Here is a 17947-nt window from a genome sequence, read left to right as displayed (position 1 = left end):
TTGGCAAAATATTTAACTTTTGTTAAAACCTCTGAGCATCAGAGAATTAAGCCTTAAAATGCAATTTATGTTCCAAAGTCTTTGACCTAATTTATATCTTACACAACATCTGCTAAAACTGGATAGAGGAGTAAGACATAAAAAACATGGGAAAACTTAAAACCGAGTATGCCAGCCATACTTGACATCTCCATGAGCAATTAGAATTTCTCCCCTTTCAGGGCTGTTGCCATGTTTCACCCTTAGATAAGTTCTCTGTGTAACTTACCATATCGTTGCTTTTTTTGGTTTATTTTTAACAACCTAAAGTTAACTTGAGAACGCTGAGGAGTCTGCAGATGGATTCTGTTAAAGGCTTGTGCTCTGAGTCCTGCTTCTCTCTTCAGGCATTCTGCCGTGGCCTCCACGGGTAGACTCGGGCAGGCTGTGCTGTTCCTCCAGGGCTTGTGAGTCATCCGTGTGTCTGTTTTATGTACCTTGTGGTCTCTTCTGTAACTGCTGCTCACCCTCCAGTATCACAGTGCTCTGCTTCACAAATTCTAGTAATTGAAAAGAATCCACTCTAGTATAATTTTCTTTTTAAATGTTGATACTATGTGCATTATTTGGTATATTTTTATTTGATTCAATGTAAACAAGTTTACATGGTTTGATATACAAAAATGCATTTTATACATTACTAACCTGAAGATGTAATCTAAGAGTAAGAGGACTGAGAAATAAAGAAATGTGTGTGCATGTCTTCACAAAGGTAGGGAAATAATGTATCAACATAGGTAATTCAACAAAGCTGATAAAGTTACTTGCCAAGTAGAACTCTCACAAATTTCTAATGTGAATGATTTTTTTCTACATTGCATTTTTGTACACTTAACGTTTTCTTTAAACTCACGACTCTTGGTTTTAGAAAATAACTATGCAGTTATCTCTTTTACTTTAATAAAAAACCTGGTATCATTATTTCTTGTTTTTATGGTCATGAAATGTTACTTATATGACCTGCTTAGAGATTTTAAGAACGACTTTTTGGGATGTAGTGGTATAGAGAAATCAACTGGAAAATGCAGGTCATTTCACAGAGATCACACGAAGTTTCATCTTGTTTAGTGTATTTCATTTTTCCTTTGGAGAATAACAGCATTACATCAGGGTTTCAAAATTATTCTCGGCCCCGACTTGTTGTCTCAGTGGTAGAATGTCGACCATAATGGCATGTGAATGTCCTGCATTTAATTACGAGCCAAGACAGAAAGAAGCGCCCATCTGCTTCTCCACTTCTCTGCCTCTTGTTTCTCTTTCTCACTTTCTCGTCTCGCAGCCCTCCCTCAATTAGAGCAAGCTGATCCCAGGTGTTTAGGCTGAATCCCTAGCCTCCAGTTCAGGTGTTAAAAAATGCCTCTGAGCCTGACCTGACCTGTGGTGGCACAGTGAATAAAGCGTCGACCTGGAAATGCTGAGGTCACCGGTTCGAAACCCTGGGCTTGCCTGGTCAAGGCACATATGGGAGTTGATGCTTCCAGCTCCTCCCTCCCTTCTCTCTCTCTGTCTCTCCTCTCTCTCTCTTTGTCTCTCCCTCTCCTCTCTAAAATGAATAAATAAATAAAAATTTTAAAAAAATGCCTCTGTTTATAAGGGAGCAAGGGCCCTCATCCAGCAGAGCATCACCCCCTAGTGTGCTTGTCAGGTGGATCCCAGTCGGGACACCTGCTGGAGTCTCTGTGCCTCCACTCTCACTAAATTAAAATTTTCTCAGGTTTTTTTTTAAAGACTTTATTCGTTTTAGAGAGGAGAAAGAGAGAGAGAGGGAGAGGGGGGGAGGAGCAGGGCAGGAAACATCAACACCCATATGTGCCTTGACCAAGCAAGCCCTAGGTTTTGAACCGGCCACGTCAGCATTCCAGGTTGATGCTTTTATCCACTGCGCCAGCACAGGTCAGGCAAATTTTCCCATGTTTTGTTATTGTCATTCAAGTCAGTTCCTTGTCTCTGCCAATGTGTTCATCTGAATATTAGGTGATGTCCTGTCACTCTGTTTCTGTGACATTGCATGAAGTGAGCACTCACAGGACAGTGCTGTCACTCTAAAAGGTGCTTTGTAATAAAGTACCCTGAATCCAGTAGCAGTGAGGCTGTAGGACCAGGTGGGAGATGACGAACGCCGAGGATGCCGAGTTGATGTGAACTCTGCATGTGGAGAGAGGACACCTGACACCTGTTTCCATGCTGCACAACTGGCTCCACATGGGAATATGAAGTTTGAGTTATCCTTTCCTGGATAGCGTGGTTGGTTAGAGCATCGTCCCAAAGCAGAGTGTGCAGGTTTGATGTCTGGTCACGGCACATGCAGTAACACATTAGTGTACCTGACTATCTCCCTCTCTAAAACAAATGAAAAACTATAAAAAAAAATCTATGTGTTGTCTAGAACCATGGTCAGCAAACTGCAGCTAGTGAGCCACATGCACTCTTTGGGCAGCTTAGGAGTACCCTAATTAAGTTAGTAACAATGTCCCTACCTATATAGTTTAAGTTTAAAAAATTTGCCTCAAAAGAAATTTCAATTATTGTACCGTTGATATTTTGGTCTGTTGACTAATGAGTTTGCCAACCATGGGTTTAGAACAATAAAGGTACTATAAAAAAAACTGTATTTATTAGAACATTGTAATATTGTACCATGTTTATTCACCTGGGCACAAAATACATTGGAAATTGTAGAATCTATATCAATACTCATGTTCCCTTTTTAAATAAGCATGTTTCTTTCTGGTGCAAGTGTAGGAACACTGGAATGTGAATTTAAAAACTGACACTAGACTTCGCCCAGGTAGGTGGGATGAGGAGGCAGATGACACAGGTGAGAGATCTAAAGGTCACAGAGGAGGCCAGACCTTACAGTGTGGTTGGGAAGCTGCTGCAGTGGGAAGGGCTGTGAGAGGCCCAGGTGTATCCCTGTTGTCATAGAGGGCCAGCTGGTCTCCCAACACGTCCTGTGCTCCTGCGTCCTCTCGGCACTCTGCTTTGGCTCCAGTGACCTCCATTATTACATTAGTGTTGCACAAGTTCTCCCTTGGGCTTTGAGGGTCCTCTTCCATTGCTTCGGGGACCTGAAAAACCTGTGCACGTATCTGAGGAATGCGAAGCTGTTTCTTTTTCATGTAGGAGTTTATGAAGGAAGTGGTGGAGATCTATAATTTGATGCAGACATTTCAAGATACCTGGGAACATGTCGTGTATTTTTGGGGTTTTTTTTGTGTTTTTTTTTCTTTCTTTTTTTAAATTTTTTTTTATTTTTATTCATTTTAGAGATGAGAGGGAGAGACAGAGAGAGGAGAGAGAGAGAGAGAGAAGGGGGGAGGAGCAGGAAGCATCAACTCCCATATGTGCCTTGACCAGGCAAGCCCAGGGTTTCGAACCAGCGACCTCAGCATTTCCAGGTCGACGCTTTATCCACTGCGCCACCACAGGTCAGGCCTATTTTTGTTTTTTTATGTGAGACAGAGAACAGATAGGGACAGACAGAAAGAAGAGAGATGAGAAGCATCAGTTGTTTATTGAGGCCCTTAGTTGTTCATTGATTGCTTTCTCATACATGCCTTGATGGGAGCACTTACAGTAGACTGAGTGACCCCTTGCCCAAGCCAGCAACCTTAGGTTTCAAGCTATCAACCAGTGTCATGTCTTTGATTTTCTTCTCAAGAGAGCAATCCTGCGCTCAAGCTGGTGATTCTACATTCAGGCCAGGACCCTGGGGTTTTGAACCTGGGTCTTCCGCAATGCAGGGTGATGCTCTCCCCACTGCACCACCACCTGGTCAGAGAGATGTCATGTTTTCAGGTTTGTCATTTTTAATCCTGTGGAGATTTTACACAAGGCCCTACAGAGTGTAGATTCTGATTTCATCTCAGCTAAAGGGACCTTTCCAAAGTCCAAAAATCTAATTGTTTCAGTTCAAAATGTTTTTTTCCTTGGTATGAACTATCATTAAAAATTTTCAATCTGGGTCCTGGCCATTTGGCTGTTAGATCATCAGTATGGTAGGTTGATGTCCTAGGTGTAATTTCAGTCTGGGCATACACGGGAAGTGACCATCTGCTTTTCTGCCCATCTCTGTTCTCTCTCTCTCTCTCTTTCTCTCTATGTCTGACAGCCATGACTCTGTTTGAGTGCATTGGCCCCAGATAGATGTTGCCAGGTTAATCCCAGTTGGGGTGCATATGGGAAGAATGTCTATCTCTCACTTGGGAAAGAAGAAAAAAAATTTCAGTCTGTATTTCCTAATTGGCCACATTAAAGTACAGTAATTTCATGACTTTATCGGAGAGTTTCAGTCAGTTACTGCCATCAGCAACCGGAGAGTGTTGCCCAGCAGGTATGAAAGTGTCCACTGTTACCTGCTTTCGTCATCACTGTCATTTATCAGTTCTCTTACACAGCTGAGAGCTGCCCGGGACTGTGTCTTTTGTGTTTTCATTTTTTAATGAGATCTTTGTCATATTTGTGCTTTGAGAATCACAAGTGCTGGTACAACATGCAGAATTGTTCTTCGGTAAGAAGTGGGATACAGCATTATTGGGAACTTCATATTTAGAAAACAGTGGCTTTACTCTTTGATTCAAGTTTACTTCAGGGAAAAATGATGAAGTTTTTTATTTGCTTTCTTAGCATGTTCCTTTACATGGTGTACTTAATCTGAAATGTTTAAGAAAAGTTTTTAATTAGCAATAATTGCTACTCAGATAAAGCTCATTGGCTATGATACTGCCACTGTGCAAAGCTTAGTCTGAAATGTTTAAAGAATAGTCTTTCCACATTTTATAGTTTTCTAATGGTTTATTTAGACATAAAGGGTTTTGCTTTTTTTCTGTGAGGTGAATTATATGCTACATGTTTTTGTAGCATTAATGAAATATATTAAACAAGAAAAAAGCCTCATGTTATTTAAATATGTCTTTATTAAAATTGTACTTTATTGTTGAATGATTTGAATGCATTGTCTAAGAAATGTTTCTGCTGTATAATACATGTCACCATGCAAAATGTTTGCTGTTTTAGGGTCTACTCATAAAGTATAGTTAATAAAGTAGTATTTTTTTATCAGTTGAACTTTTATATAATCAGAATTCTGGGGATAAATTTTCTATTCTTTTGCATTTTCTTTCATTCAATATTATTTTGAAATACTTTATTGTACCATATATTGGTTAGACCTTCATTTACTTTACAAAGTCTGAACTATTTCTATGTGATATTCCCCATATTACAGGATTATTAACATTATCTTCTGTGCTGCACTTTACATTCCATGACTGACCGTTCTGTAACTACCAATGTGTTCCGCTCAATTACTTCATCTTTTTGGACCCAGTCTCCCAGTACCCCTCCACTCTTGCAACCATTAGTCTATTTTTTGTTTTTGAGTCTGTTTTTGGTTGCTTATTCATGTATATTTTTCTTTAGATTACACATATAATTGACATGAAATGGTAGATATCTTTCTCTCCCTGACTTATTGCACTTAGCACAATACCTCTATGTGTGTTCATGCTTCTGCAAATGCTAAGGTTTTATTCTTTTTTATAATCCGTATATTTCTTCACAGTTATATTCACATTCTGTTTTTTTCTGTGACAGAGACAGAAAAATAGAGAGAGGGACAGATAAGGACAGAAAGGAAGGGAGAGAGATGAGAAGCATCAGTTCTTTGATGCGGCATCTTAGTTCATTAATTGCTTTCTCATATTTACCTTGACTCAAGGGCTATAGCAGACCAAGTGACCTCTTGCTGAAGCCAGCGACCTTGGACTTATGCTGATGACCCTTGTTCAAATCAGATGAGCCCTTGCTGAAGCTGGCAACCTCAGAGTTTTGAAACTGGGTCCTTTGCATTCCTGTTTCACGCTCTCAACTGTGCCACTCCTTGGTCAGACTTATTACAGTGGTACCTTGAGATACGAACAGACCAACATACGATTTTTTTTTTTAAGATACGAGCTGCGACTCGGTCTGTATTTTTGTTCGAGATCCGAGCAAAATTCTGAGATATGAGTTGTGATTCAGGAAGCTGCTGCTAGTTGGCACATTGATGCATGGGTCCAGTATTGGCAGTTTGATATATGAGTTGACTGACTTAAGAGCTCGGTTACAGAACGAATTAAATTTGTATCTAAAGGTACCACTGTACTTTCTTATATGTATTTTTACTGGGGGCTCTATTTTAGCCAGTTACCTTGGGCTTCAAACCAGTGACCTTTAAGTTCAACCCAGCGACCATGAGTTTATGTCTCTAAGCTCATACTCACGCTAGTGTCCCCAATGTCTCGAACCTGGGTTCTCTGTATCCAAGGCCAACTCTCCTTTCACTGCACCTAATCAGGCAGGGAGTATTTTAAAATTTTACTATGTTGAAGCTTGTCAAGTTTGTACTTTTTTTTTTTTTTTTTTTTTTTAAACATAGAAGAGGGGCTTGACCTGAAGTGGCAGAATACATAAAGTGTAAACCTGAAATGCTGATATCAGTTAAAAAACCTGGGCTTGCCATATCAAGGCACATAGAAAAAGCAACTCATATGAGTTGATTCTTCCTGTTCCAACTCTCATTTCCCTCATTTCTCTCCTTTTTCTAATAAATAAAACCTTTAGAAAATAAGTGAAAAACCTGTCCTATGGTGGTGCAGTGCATAAAGCATTGACCTGGAACACTGAGATAATTGTTAAGTAACCCTGGGCTTGCTTGGTCAAGTTACGTACAGGAAGCAAATAGTATAAGTTGATACTTTTTGTTCTCCCTTCTCTCTCTCTTACCTCTACATATTAACAAAAAAAGATTTTTAACGTAAATTAACAAAAAAAGATTTTTAACGTAAATTAAAAATAAGTGAGAAGAGCAGAGATTCAGAGACAGACTCTACCATGAGCTTCAACTGTGATCCACCCAGCAACCCCTGTCTGGGGCTGATGATCTGCCCAGCTGTGGCTTCTCACAACCAAGCTATTTCTAGCGACTGGTCAGGCAACAGGCTGATTCTCAAATGGAGTTTGAAAGACTTCTGTTGAGAGTTAACTGGAGCAGGAAATGAGGGAGTGTGGAACATTCAGGCTCCAGAAAACTGATAAATATGACTGCTTCTTTGGTGTGTGTGAAAGGTGACCTCCCCTCCCTTCCATGGTTGAGACACCAAGGTTTCATCAGAGACAAAGACCCAATTGGTGGGGTGAATCACACGCTTTGGGGGTTGGCTATGCCATACACTTCACTTCTGCTCTCACAGGAGTGCTTAGCTCTCTCTCCTGACAAAGGGATGCAGGCTTTACTTCTCACAGTTGCATCTGACTTTGTTTCTGTGAGCAGGGGACATTTCTCTACCCAGAAACCAACTGGTACATTAGAGAAGTGGAGAAAGCAAAGTAAAAAAATCTTTGGGATAGGATAAAAAGTAAAAATGTATAGACTCAAATTTCTTTTACACAGACCGGGATAAAATAGGTAACAGTTAAAATTAATATGATAACAATCAAGGGGTTCCTTGGTGTTTGCTCTGGTGGGGTGTTTGTGCCTGGATGGAGCAGGAAAAGATTACTCTTACAATACAAAGGTATGTTAGCTGACATTGTAGATGCAAAAATGTCAAGAAAAGAGATGGTCTCAATTAAGGTAAGCATGGATCTTTTTTAGCAAATACTGTTCTTGGACAGGACTACTCAGCATGAACTGCTTTCAGTTAGAAAGTTTTAGTATCAGACCATTTTGTCTGGTTACTTTAGGTCTCTGACTCTGCAAGGCCACCATGCAGGCCTCTCCTGAGCTTGTCATGTTCACAGTGTGGCCCCTTTTTTGTCCACAGTATCTAGAGTTTTAACTTTCCAGCCATAATGACCTCAGATGCTTTACCCACATCACTTCCAACAGGGATCATACTATTGCATTTAAAATTTTCATTTTCCTCTTTCCTGTTTTTAAAATGATTTATTATTTTAGTTTTTTTGTTCCAGTTCACAAACCCCTCACCTTTCGTAGCCCTCAACTTGCTCTTTTTATCTTTGGGTTAGTAGATGTTTTGGGTTTTCTGGTTAAATTTTCCAGTCCTGTAGTCTTTTCTGTTAAAAAACAAAAAAGCACTTTTTGTGTCTGACCTTTGAGTTCCTTGAAGATTTTGTATTCAGTGCATTGTTTCTGGAGTTACACTATTTTTTTTCCGCTCAGAGTAAAGTTGGGTCTGGTTACAGGGCTCCTTACCAAAATCCTCCACTAGTGGGTTGAACTTTAGGTGACTCTGTGCAGGGCAGATCCTGTAACCCTTCACCTGAGCAATCCCAGTGATATCTTACCTCCTCCACCCCTCAGGGCCTCGAACATCCTGCCAGTGAGTCACCCCCTCATCACTTATCTGAATGTTCTCTTACTGAGCATCAGGCTCCTCCTATTGTTTTACTGACACATGTAACAGATCTCTTTGCCCTTCAGCGGAAAATACTACTACTTCTGGTGAGGCGACAAAACCTTGATTCCTGCCTTGCTGGAGAAAAATACTTCAATCAAGGGACAAATAGCCTGACCAGGCAGCGGTGCAGTGGATCGAGCATTGGCCTGGGATGCAGAGGGCTTGATTGAAACCCCCAAATTGTCGGCTTGAGTGCAGGCTCACTAATTTGCGTGTGGGATCCTCGACATGGTCCCTTGGTCACTGGCTTGAGCCTGAAGGTCGCTGAATTGAAGTCCAAGTTTGCTGGCTGGAGCCCCTCATCAAGGCATATATGAGAAAACAGTCAATGAAAAACTAAGGTGCCACAACTGAGTTGATACTTCTCATATCTCTCTCTTTCTGTCTGTCCCTGTTGTCCATCCCTCTCTCTGTCATTCTTTCATTAAAAAAGAAAAAAAAATAGAGCAAGCAAAACAAGGGTTTATTGGCTGTGCAGGAATACTCAGGAAGCCCTGAGCAGGCAAACTCCCTTGTGAGACTGACAGCCCCAATTAATTACAAAATTTAGGTATTAATGGGCTTTATCTTCTCATTTACCTATCTTCATTGTATTGCTTTGTGGCTGATAACGTATCAGGGAACTTGAGACCACCAATCTCGATGTGGAGAAATCTGTTGGAGCTTAAAGAGTTTCTTAGATCCTGCATACCAGGAATGCACCTCCTTTACCTGTCCAGCTCATGTCTAGCTACTTAACACTATCAAACCTCTTCCTGTATAGGCTAAGGCTTCTCTTCCACTGGCTGCCAAACCAACTAGCGTCTCAGATCATGTTTACAGATGCATACATTTTTTTATAAATCTTATCAGGCCTTGAGTATCCCTTCTTTGAAGACCAAAAAATAATCTTTTATATAAGGTCCCTTTCTATGTTCACGTTTAAAAATTTTGACAGTAGGTTGCCTTAACAAATGGTGTTATAGTCAACAACATTGACTTGGGATGCTGAGAACCTAGGTTCAAAACTTTGTGGGTGCTGGCTTGAGCTTGGGCTCACCAGTTTGAATGCAGGCTTGCCACCTTCAGCATGAGATCATAGAGATGATCATCACATGGTTGTTGACTTGAGCCCAAAGGTTGCTGGCTTAAAGTTCAAGGTTGCTTTCTTCAAAGGAAGTTTGCTAACATGAGCAAAAGGTCACTGCCTCAGCCAGAGCCCCTGCACAAGGTACATATGACAGAGCAATCAATGAGTCCTGTCCAGATAGCTCGGTTGGCTGGAGCATCATTCTGAAGCACGGTGGTTGCTAGATTGTTTTTCCAGGCAGGCACAAACAGGAGCAGTTCAATGTTTCTCCCTCTCTGACCCCTCCCCACAAAAAGAAAAGAAAAAAAATGTATTTGTAGCTAACCTCATTCCCAATTAAATAATTTAAAATCACACGCACAGAAAAGAAAAAAAAAAAAAGTCATCCTTAACTAAATTACAACTACAAGCTACTGATTCTCATCTCTTTCCCTTTCTGTCTGTTCATCTGAATGTCTCTCCTGTGCGTGAAAAAAAAATTTATAGTGGTGTAGGAGACGACTCTGCACCAGTATCAACAGCAGTTAACTGCAGAGTAAGGGTTAATTGGAGACAAGAGATCTTGGAGTATATTGGCCATGGAGAGACACTGGCCTGGGTTACTCAAGTGCATGTGCACAGGATTCTTGGAGAAATGCCTGCAAGACCCAGGGGACTTTGTGATTGATAAGCTCTTCTTGTGTCCTTGTTCATGAAAAGAAACAGTAGATGTGCAGGGTTGGGGATGAAACAGATGGGAAAGGAGGCTTGTGTAACTTTCTATAATAGTTTTAATTGCTGAGCTATGGTTTTTGGAACTCAATAAATATGCAGTGGTGCTGTTTCTTGGGGCTGATTCCATGTAAGAGTTTCAGCCCTCTGCCCGGTGTATATAAAATCTGGTGTGTCTTTTGCCTTGCGAGTCTGAACCGTGAAGAAATTCGTAACATCTGGCACCCAACGTGGGGCACAATCCCATGACATGCCGGTTCAAAGAGATCTGAGTTTGCCATCTAGGGAACATCAGACCAAAGAAGGTATAAGACCACTCTGTAGATAAGTGAATCCTTCAGGAGGCACAGTGATGGGGAATTCTTATGCCAATTCCTCAATGAAGTCCCCAAATTACACTAAACTACTGCAAATATTATTAGATGTTTCAGGGTTATGGTGTAACTGTAAATAGTAAAAACATTGTTATTATTTAAAAAAATAAAAAGCATTGTTACTGGTTTCAGCCACAAGGAAAGGCTGCTGTAAGTTTAAAAACCTGAACCCAAGTAATGAGAGCTTTTTTTTTTAAATATGTTTTTTAAATTTATTTATTTACAATAATTTTTTTTTTACAGAGACAGAGAGTCAGAGAGAGGGATGGACAGGGACAGACAGACAGGAACGGAGATGAGAAGAATTAATCATTAGTTTTTCGTTGCATGTTGCGACACCTTAGTTGTTCATTGATTGCTTTCTCATATGTGCCTTGACCGAGGTCTTTCAGCAGACCGAGTAACCCCTTGCTCGAGCCAGCAACCTTGGGTCCAAGCTGGTGAGCTTTTTGTTCAAACCAGATGAGCCCACGCTCAAGCTGGTGGCCGTAGGGTCTCGAACCTGGGTCCTTCTGCATCCCAGTCTGATGCTTTATCTACTGCGCCACTGCCTGGTCAGGCCAAGTAATGAGAGCTTTATGGCATGAACATCAACAAGGAGAAACTATTCCTCTTTCTGATTGGTCTCTTTGTAATTTAATTTCTTTTTTTTCTTTTTTTTTTTATAAATAAAATTTTATTTTAATGGGGTAACATCCATAAATCAGGGTACATATATTCAAAGAAAACATTTCCAGGTTATCTTGTCATTCAGTTCTGCTGCATACCTATCACCAAAAGAGAGATCGTCCTCCGTCACCCTCTACCCAGTTTTTTTTGTACCCCTCTCCCTCCCCTTCCCCCTCTCCCTCCTTCCCTCCCCCCAGCCCCCGTAACCACCACACTCCTGTCCATGTCTCTTAGTCTCGCTTTTATGTCCCACCAATGTATGGAATCCTGCAGTTCTTGTTTTTTTCTGATTCGCTTATTTCACTCTGCATAATGTTATCAAGATTCCACCATTCTGCTGTAGGTGATCCGATGTCATCATTTCTTCTAGCTGAATAGTATACCATGGTGTATATGTGCCCCATCTTCTTTATCCAGTCTTCAATTTTTTTTACAGTGATTAAAAGCCTTTAAGCAAACTCTTGGCCAGTACAGCAAGAATCCATAAAAGAGTAGTGTCCTTAACATGTTCACCAAGTCCAACTTGGCCCCATCACCATGCCAAATCCCTGAGAAAAGCAACCCAACCACAGTTCAGTCTGTTAGGAGCTGTCACAGGGAGCAGGAGTCCAGGAAAAGTCCGTATGGCACTGGAATTGTCACCATTCTATACTTTGCAGCTCATGTCCAAGTCCCAATGACAGCTGCTTCTAGCTGGTAATGATTCAGGTAGACTGGAAAAGCCATTTGTAGCATGCGTGGGTATGGAGCTTCTGTTCTCCTCTGCCTGGAGAGTTGAGACCAGGTTGCTTTTCCCTGGGGCTCTGCGACTGTGGCATGGTAAAGAGAACCTTGGGATACACTAAGCTGGGTGGCAAAGGTAAATTCATAATACAAGTTGGCAAAAGGGGGAAGGAGAGCTCTACAATAGGAGTAGGTCCCAGCCTGACATATGAGTGGGGCTTTGAGATAGGAGGGATAAAGGAAAAACTATATACTAAGCAAAGCAGCAGAAAATAGGACTATCAACACCCACAACAGAGATCTTTGAGGGAAGAATAAAAAACTTGACTATTCAGGCAAAACATAGTTAAGTGGCCCTTGTGTAAATGAGATCAGTTTACCTGCTTCTTGGAAGAAATACCCTAGGCTCGTCCACAGTGTCATAGATGGGGCCGATGGCCCTGGGCACCTTCAGCCTTCAGTGGCAAACCCCAGCTTTCTGGGCAAGGTTAGGTCATAGGTGGCTGGAGCAGGGCTGGAAGAGACTGAACCCTCCCTTAGAGAGTGAGGGGGAAGCCTACCTTCCAGTGTCCCTGCTTCCTCACAGCAGAGGCATGTAAGCCTGGCAGGCTTTAGCTCAATGACCCTCCTTTCCACTATTAAAGCAGGACCCAGATGGCATCCTATGAGACCCCTTTGGGGCGTTGGTGCCTTTAAGGGTGTATCCTAAAAGCTGGTAGTTCCCCTGATCTCTATTGGGCTTTTTCTGCCTCTTGGTATCTTAAAAGCCATGCTCAGAAGGTCTCGCTGAGGGGTTTGAGGATCCCCATCCGCCTATATAAATCTTTCCCATATATCTGGAGCTATTTGGAAAAAGACAAAACAGTGTTATTAGCTGTATCTAATAAAGAAGGTAATAGTTTGCAGGCAAAAAAAGATTTGGTGTCTCCTGTTCATCAGCCTTCAAAAGAAATGTAAATTTTTTTTTTTTTTAAGTAAAAAGCATGATATGGTAGACCCGTAGGAGTCATTGGCCTGGTGTGCAGGATTCCCGGGTTCGATTCCTGGCCAGAGCACACAGGAGAAGTGCCCATCTACCTCTCCACCCCTCCCCCTCTCCCTCCCCTCCCTCCTCTCCGTCTCTCACTTCCCCTCCTGCAGCCAAGGCTCCACCGGAGCAAAGCCACCCCGGGCACTAAGGATGGCCCCATGGCCTCTGCCCCAGTCGCTAGAATGGCTCTGGTTGTAACAGAGCTACACCCCAGATGGGCATAGCATCCCCCCCTGGTAGGCATGCCAGGTGGATCCCAGTCAGGCGCATGCAGGAGTCTGCCTGACTGCCTCCCCATTTCCATCCTCAGAAAAATACAAAAAATAAATAAATAAAAGAAAAAATACAACAAAACAAAAAAAAAGAAAAGAAAAAGAAAATAGGAAAAAAGAGAGAGAGAGAAAAAAGAGCATTCCCTTGTGTTAAAGCTGCAGGGAGCATGGAGTGAGCTTGAGTATGTCCTATGAAACATGGAGCTCTATGTTGACAAGTCTTTGAAGAAGGAGAAACTGCTGAAATAGTTCATCAGCATTTGTCCCTAAGACAGCAGTCTTTATAGTGGAAACACCATAAGTAAATATTTGCTGTCTGTCTATAGATTAAAGGGGGAATATGGCAAATGCTGAAAAGCCATGATCTTTGTGCCCCTCCCCTCCCACAACCCCCCCTTTTCTCCCCCCACCCTGTACCCCCAACACTGTTGTCCATGTCTCTGAGTCTCATCTTTATGTCCCACCTATGTATGGAATCATATAGTTCTTAGTTTTTTCTGATTTACTTCTTTCGCTCAGTATAATGTTACCAAGGCCCATCCATGTTGTTGTAAAAGATCCTATGTCATCATTTCTTATGGCTGAATAGTATTCCATAGTATATATATACCAAAGCTTTTTAATCCACTCGTCCTCTGATGGACACTTGGGCTGTTTCCAGATCTTTGCTATTGTGAATAATGCTGCCATAAACATGGGGGTGCATTTCTTCTTTTCAAACAGTGCTATGGTGTTCTTGGGGTATATTCCTAACAGTGGTATAGCTGGGTCAAAAGGCAGTTCAATTTTTAATTTCTTGAGGAATCTCCATACTGTTTTCCACAGTGGCTGTACCAGTCTGCATTCCCACCAGCAGTGCAGGAGCGTTCCCTTTTCTCCACATCCTCGCCAGCACTTATTCTGTGTTGTTTTATTGATGAGCGCCATTCTGACTGGTGTGAGGTGATATCTCATTGTGGCTTTAATTTGCATTTCTCTAATCATTAGTGATGTTGAACATTTTTTCATATGCCTATTGGCCATCTGTGTGTCCTCTTTGGAGAAGTGTCTATTCATTTCTTTTGCCCATTTTTGGATTGTTTGTCTTCCTGGTATTAAGTTTTACAAGTTCTTTATAAATTTTGGCTATTAACCCCTTATCAGACGCAATGTCAAATATATTCTTCCATTGTGTAGTTTGTCTTTTTATTCTGTTCTTATTGTCTTTAGCTGTGCAGAAGCTTTTTAGTTTGATAAAGTCCCATTTGTTTATCCTGTCTTTTATTTCACTTGTCTGTGGAGAAAAATCAGCAAATATATTGCTGCGAGAGATGTCAGAGAGCTTACTGCCTATGTTTTCTTCTAAGATGCTTATGGTTTCACGGCTTACATTCAAGTCTTTTATCCATTTTGAGTGTATTTTTGTGAGTGGTGTAAGTTGGTGGTCTAGTTTCATTTTTTTGCAGGTAGCTGTCCAATTTTCCCAACACCATTTGTTGAAGAGGCTGTCTTTACTCCATTGTATTTCCTTACCTCCTTTGTCAAATATCAGTTGTCCATAGAACTGTGGGTTTATTTCTGAGTTCTCTGTTCTGTTCCATTGATCTATGTACCTGTTCTTATGCCAGTACCATGCTGTTTTGAGTACAATGGCCTTATAATATAACTTGATATCCGGAAGTGTGATACCTCCCGCTTTATTCTTCCTTTTCAAGATTGGTGAGGCTATTCGTGTTCTCTTTTGGTTCCATATAAATTTTTGGAATATGTGTTCTAAATCTTTGAAGTAAGTCATCGGTATTTTAATCGGTATTGCATTGAATTTATAAATTGCTTTGGGTAATATAGACATTTTAATGATGTTTATTCTTCCTAACCAAGAGCACGGTATATGCCTCCACTTATTCGTATCTTCCCTGATTTCTTTTATCAATGTTTTATAATTTTCCGAGTACAAGTCTTTAATCTCCTTGGTTAGATTTATTCCTAGGTACTTTATTTTTTTTGGTTGCAATGGTAAAGGGGATTGATTCCTTGATTTCTCTTTCTGACAGTTCATTATTAGTGTATAAAAATGCCTCTGATTTCTGAGTATTGATTTTATATCCTGCCACCTTGCCGAATTCATTTATCAGGTCTAGTAGTTTTTTGACTGAGACTTTAGGGTTTTCTATATACAATATCATATTATCTGCAAATAATGATAGTTTTACTTCTTCTTTTCCAATTTGCATGCCTTTTATTTCTTTTTCTTGTCTGATTGCTGTGGCTAGGACTTCCAGAACTATGTTGAATAAGAGTGGTGAGAGGAGGCACCCCTGCCTTGTTCCTGATCTTAAGGGTATTGCTTTTAATTTTTGCCCATTAAGTATGATGTTGGCTGTGGGTTTGTCATAGATGGCCTTTATCATGTTGAGGTATGTTTCCTGTATTCCCACTTTGCTGAGAGTTTTGATCATGAATGGGTGCTGGACTTTATCAAATGCTTTTTCTGCATCTATTGAAATTATCATGTGGTTTTTCTCCTTTCTTTTGTTTATGTGATGAATCACATTGATTGATTTGCAAATATTGTACCAGCCTTGCCTCCCAAGAATAAATCCCACTTGATCATGGTGTATGATTTTTTTCCATATATTGCTGGATCTGGTTTGCTAATATTTTGTTGAGGATTTTTGCATCTGAGTTCATCAGGGATATTGGCCTATAATTTTCTTTTTTTGTGTTGTCTTTGCCTGGTTTTGGAATCAGAATTATGCTCGCCTCATAAAAGGAGTTTGGAAGTCTTCCTTCCTCTTAAATTTTTTGAAATAGTTTGAGAAGGATAGGAGTTAGTTCTTCTTTGAATATTTGGTAGAATTCACTTGTGAAGCCATCAGGCCCAGGACTTTTCTTTTTTGGAGTTTTTTGATAGCTGTTTCAATCTCATTTGTTGTAATTGGTCTGTTTAGGTTTTCTGATTCTTCCAGATTGATTTTTGGAAGATTATATGATTCAAGTAATTTGTCCATTTCATCTAGGTTGTCTAGTTTTTTGGCGTACTGTTCTTCATAGTATTTTCTTACAATATTTTGTATTTCTGTTGTGTCAGTTGTTATTTCTCCACTCTCATTTCTAATTTTATTTGAGTCCTCTCTTTTTTTCTTGGTCTCGTTAAAGGTTCATCGATCTTGTTTACCTTTTCAAAGAACCAGCTCCTGGTTTCATTGATCCTCTGTATTGTTTCTTTAGCCTCTGTGTCATTTGTTTCTGCTCTGATCTTTACTAATTCCTTCCTTCTACTAGCTCTGGGCTTTACTTGTTGTTCTTTTTCTAGTTCTTTTAGATGCAGGGTTAAGTTGTTTATTTGAGCTTTTTCTAGCTTCTTGAGGTATGCCTGTAATGCTATAAACTTCCCTCTCAGGACTGCTTTTGCTGTGTCCCATAAATTTTGAGTTGATGTATGCTCATTATCGTTTGTTTCTAGGAATTTTTAAATTTCTTCTTTGATCTCAATGTTAACCCATTCGTTATTTAATAACATGCTATTTATTGTAGTTTCCAAGTGTTTGAATGTTTTTCAATTTTTCTATTGTGGTTGATTTCTAGTTTAATGCCATTGTGATCAGAGAAAGTGCTCGATATGATTTCAATCTTCTTAAATTTGTTGAGACCGCTTTTGTGCCCTAACATGTGGTCTTTTCTAGAGAATGTACCATGAGCGCTTGAAAAAAATGTATATTCTACTGTTTTAGGGTGAAAGGTTCTGAAGATATCTATTAAATTGTGTTGATCTAATATGTCCTTTAAGTCTGCTGTTTCTTTGTTGATTTTCTTTTTTGAGGATCTATCTAATGATGTTAGTGGGGTATTGAAATCCCCTACTATTATAGTATTGCTGTTGATCTCGCCCTTTAAGTCCATCAAAGTCTATTTTATATATTTAGGAGCTCCTATATTAGGTGCGTAGATATTTATAATGGTTACATCTTCCTTTTGGATTGCTCCCTTTATCATTTTGTAGTGACCTTCTTTATCTCTAACTATGGTCTTTGTTTTAAAGTCCATTTTGTCTGATATAAGTATTGCTACCCCAGCTTTTTTTTCATTTCCATTTGCGTGAAATTTTTTTTTCCATCCTTTTATCCTCAGTCTGTGTGCATCTTTTGATTTAAGGTGTGTCTCTTGTAGACAGCATATGTATGGGTCCTGTTTTCTTATCCACGCAGCTACCCTATGTCTCTTGATCGGATCATTTAATCCATTAACATTTAAGGTTATTACTGATATGTAATTGTTTATTGCCATTTTTTTTTTCTTTGAAACTGTATTCCTCTTTTGCTATATTCTTTTTTTCCTTTGATCTGTTTACAACAGGTCCCTTAGCATTTCTTGCAGCCTTGGTTTGGTTGCAGTGAATTCCTTGAGTTTTTTTTTTTTTTTTTTTGTCTGTAAAGCTTTTATTTCTCCTTCAATTTTAAATGATAGCTGGATAAAGTAGTCTTGGTTGTAGGTTCTTGTTCTGCATTACTTTGAATATTTCTTGCCATTCCCTTCTGGCCTCAAGTGTTTTTGTTGAGAAGTCAGAAGTCATCCTTATGGGGGCTCCTTTGTAGGTGATAGTCTTTTTTTCTCTAGCAGCTTTTAATATTTTCTCTTTATCATTTAGCTTTGGTATTTTAATTGTGATGTGTCTTGGT

At 40.0% G+C, this 17947-nt stretch overlaps 2 protein-coding genes across 3 annotated transcripts in view; one reads left to right on the top strand and one right to left on the bottom strand.

The window, feature by feature from the left end:
- LOC136399324 (zinc finger protein 420-like) overlaps nucleotides 1–17947 on the top strand; it is a 288584-nt gene that overhangs the window by 14739 nt on the left and 255898 nt on the right. The window lies entirely within an intron of this gene.
- The window catches only part of LOC136399358 (zinc finger protein 98-like), a 68298-nt gene that overhangs the window by 15448 nt on the left and 34903 nt on the right, over nucleotides 1–17947 (bottom strand). The gene's annotated exons all lie outside the window — the stretch shown is intronic.

This window comes from Saccopteryx leptura, chromosome 3, assembly GCF_036850995.1.
Source record: "Saccopteryx leptura isolate mSacLep1 chromosome 3, mSacLep1_pri_phased_curated, whole genome shotgun sequence".
Taxonomy (NCBI): domain Eukaryota; kingdom Metazoa; phylum Chordata; class Mammalia; order Chiroptera; family Emballonuridae; genus Saccopteryx; species Saccopteryx leptura.
The sequence above is the reverse complement of the archived record's forward strand: the minus strand, read 5'-3'. Positions and strand labels throughout refer to the sequence as shown.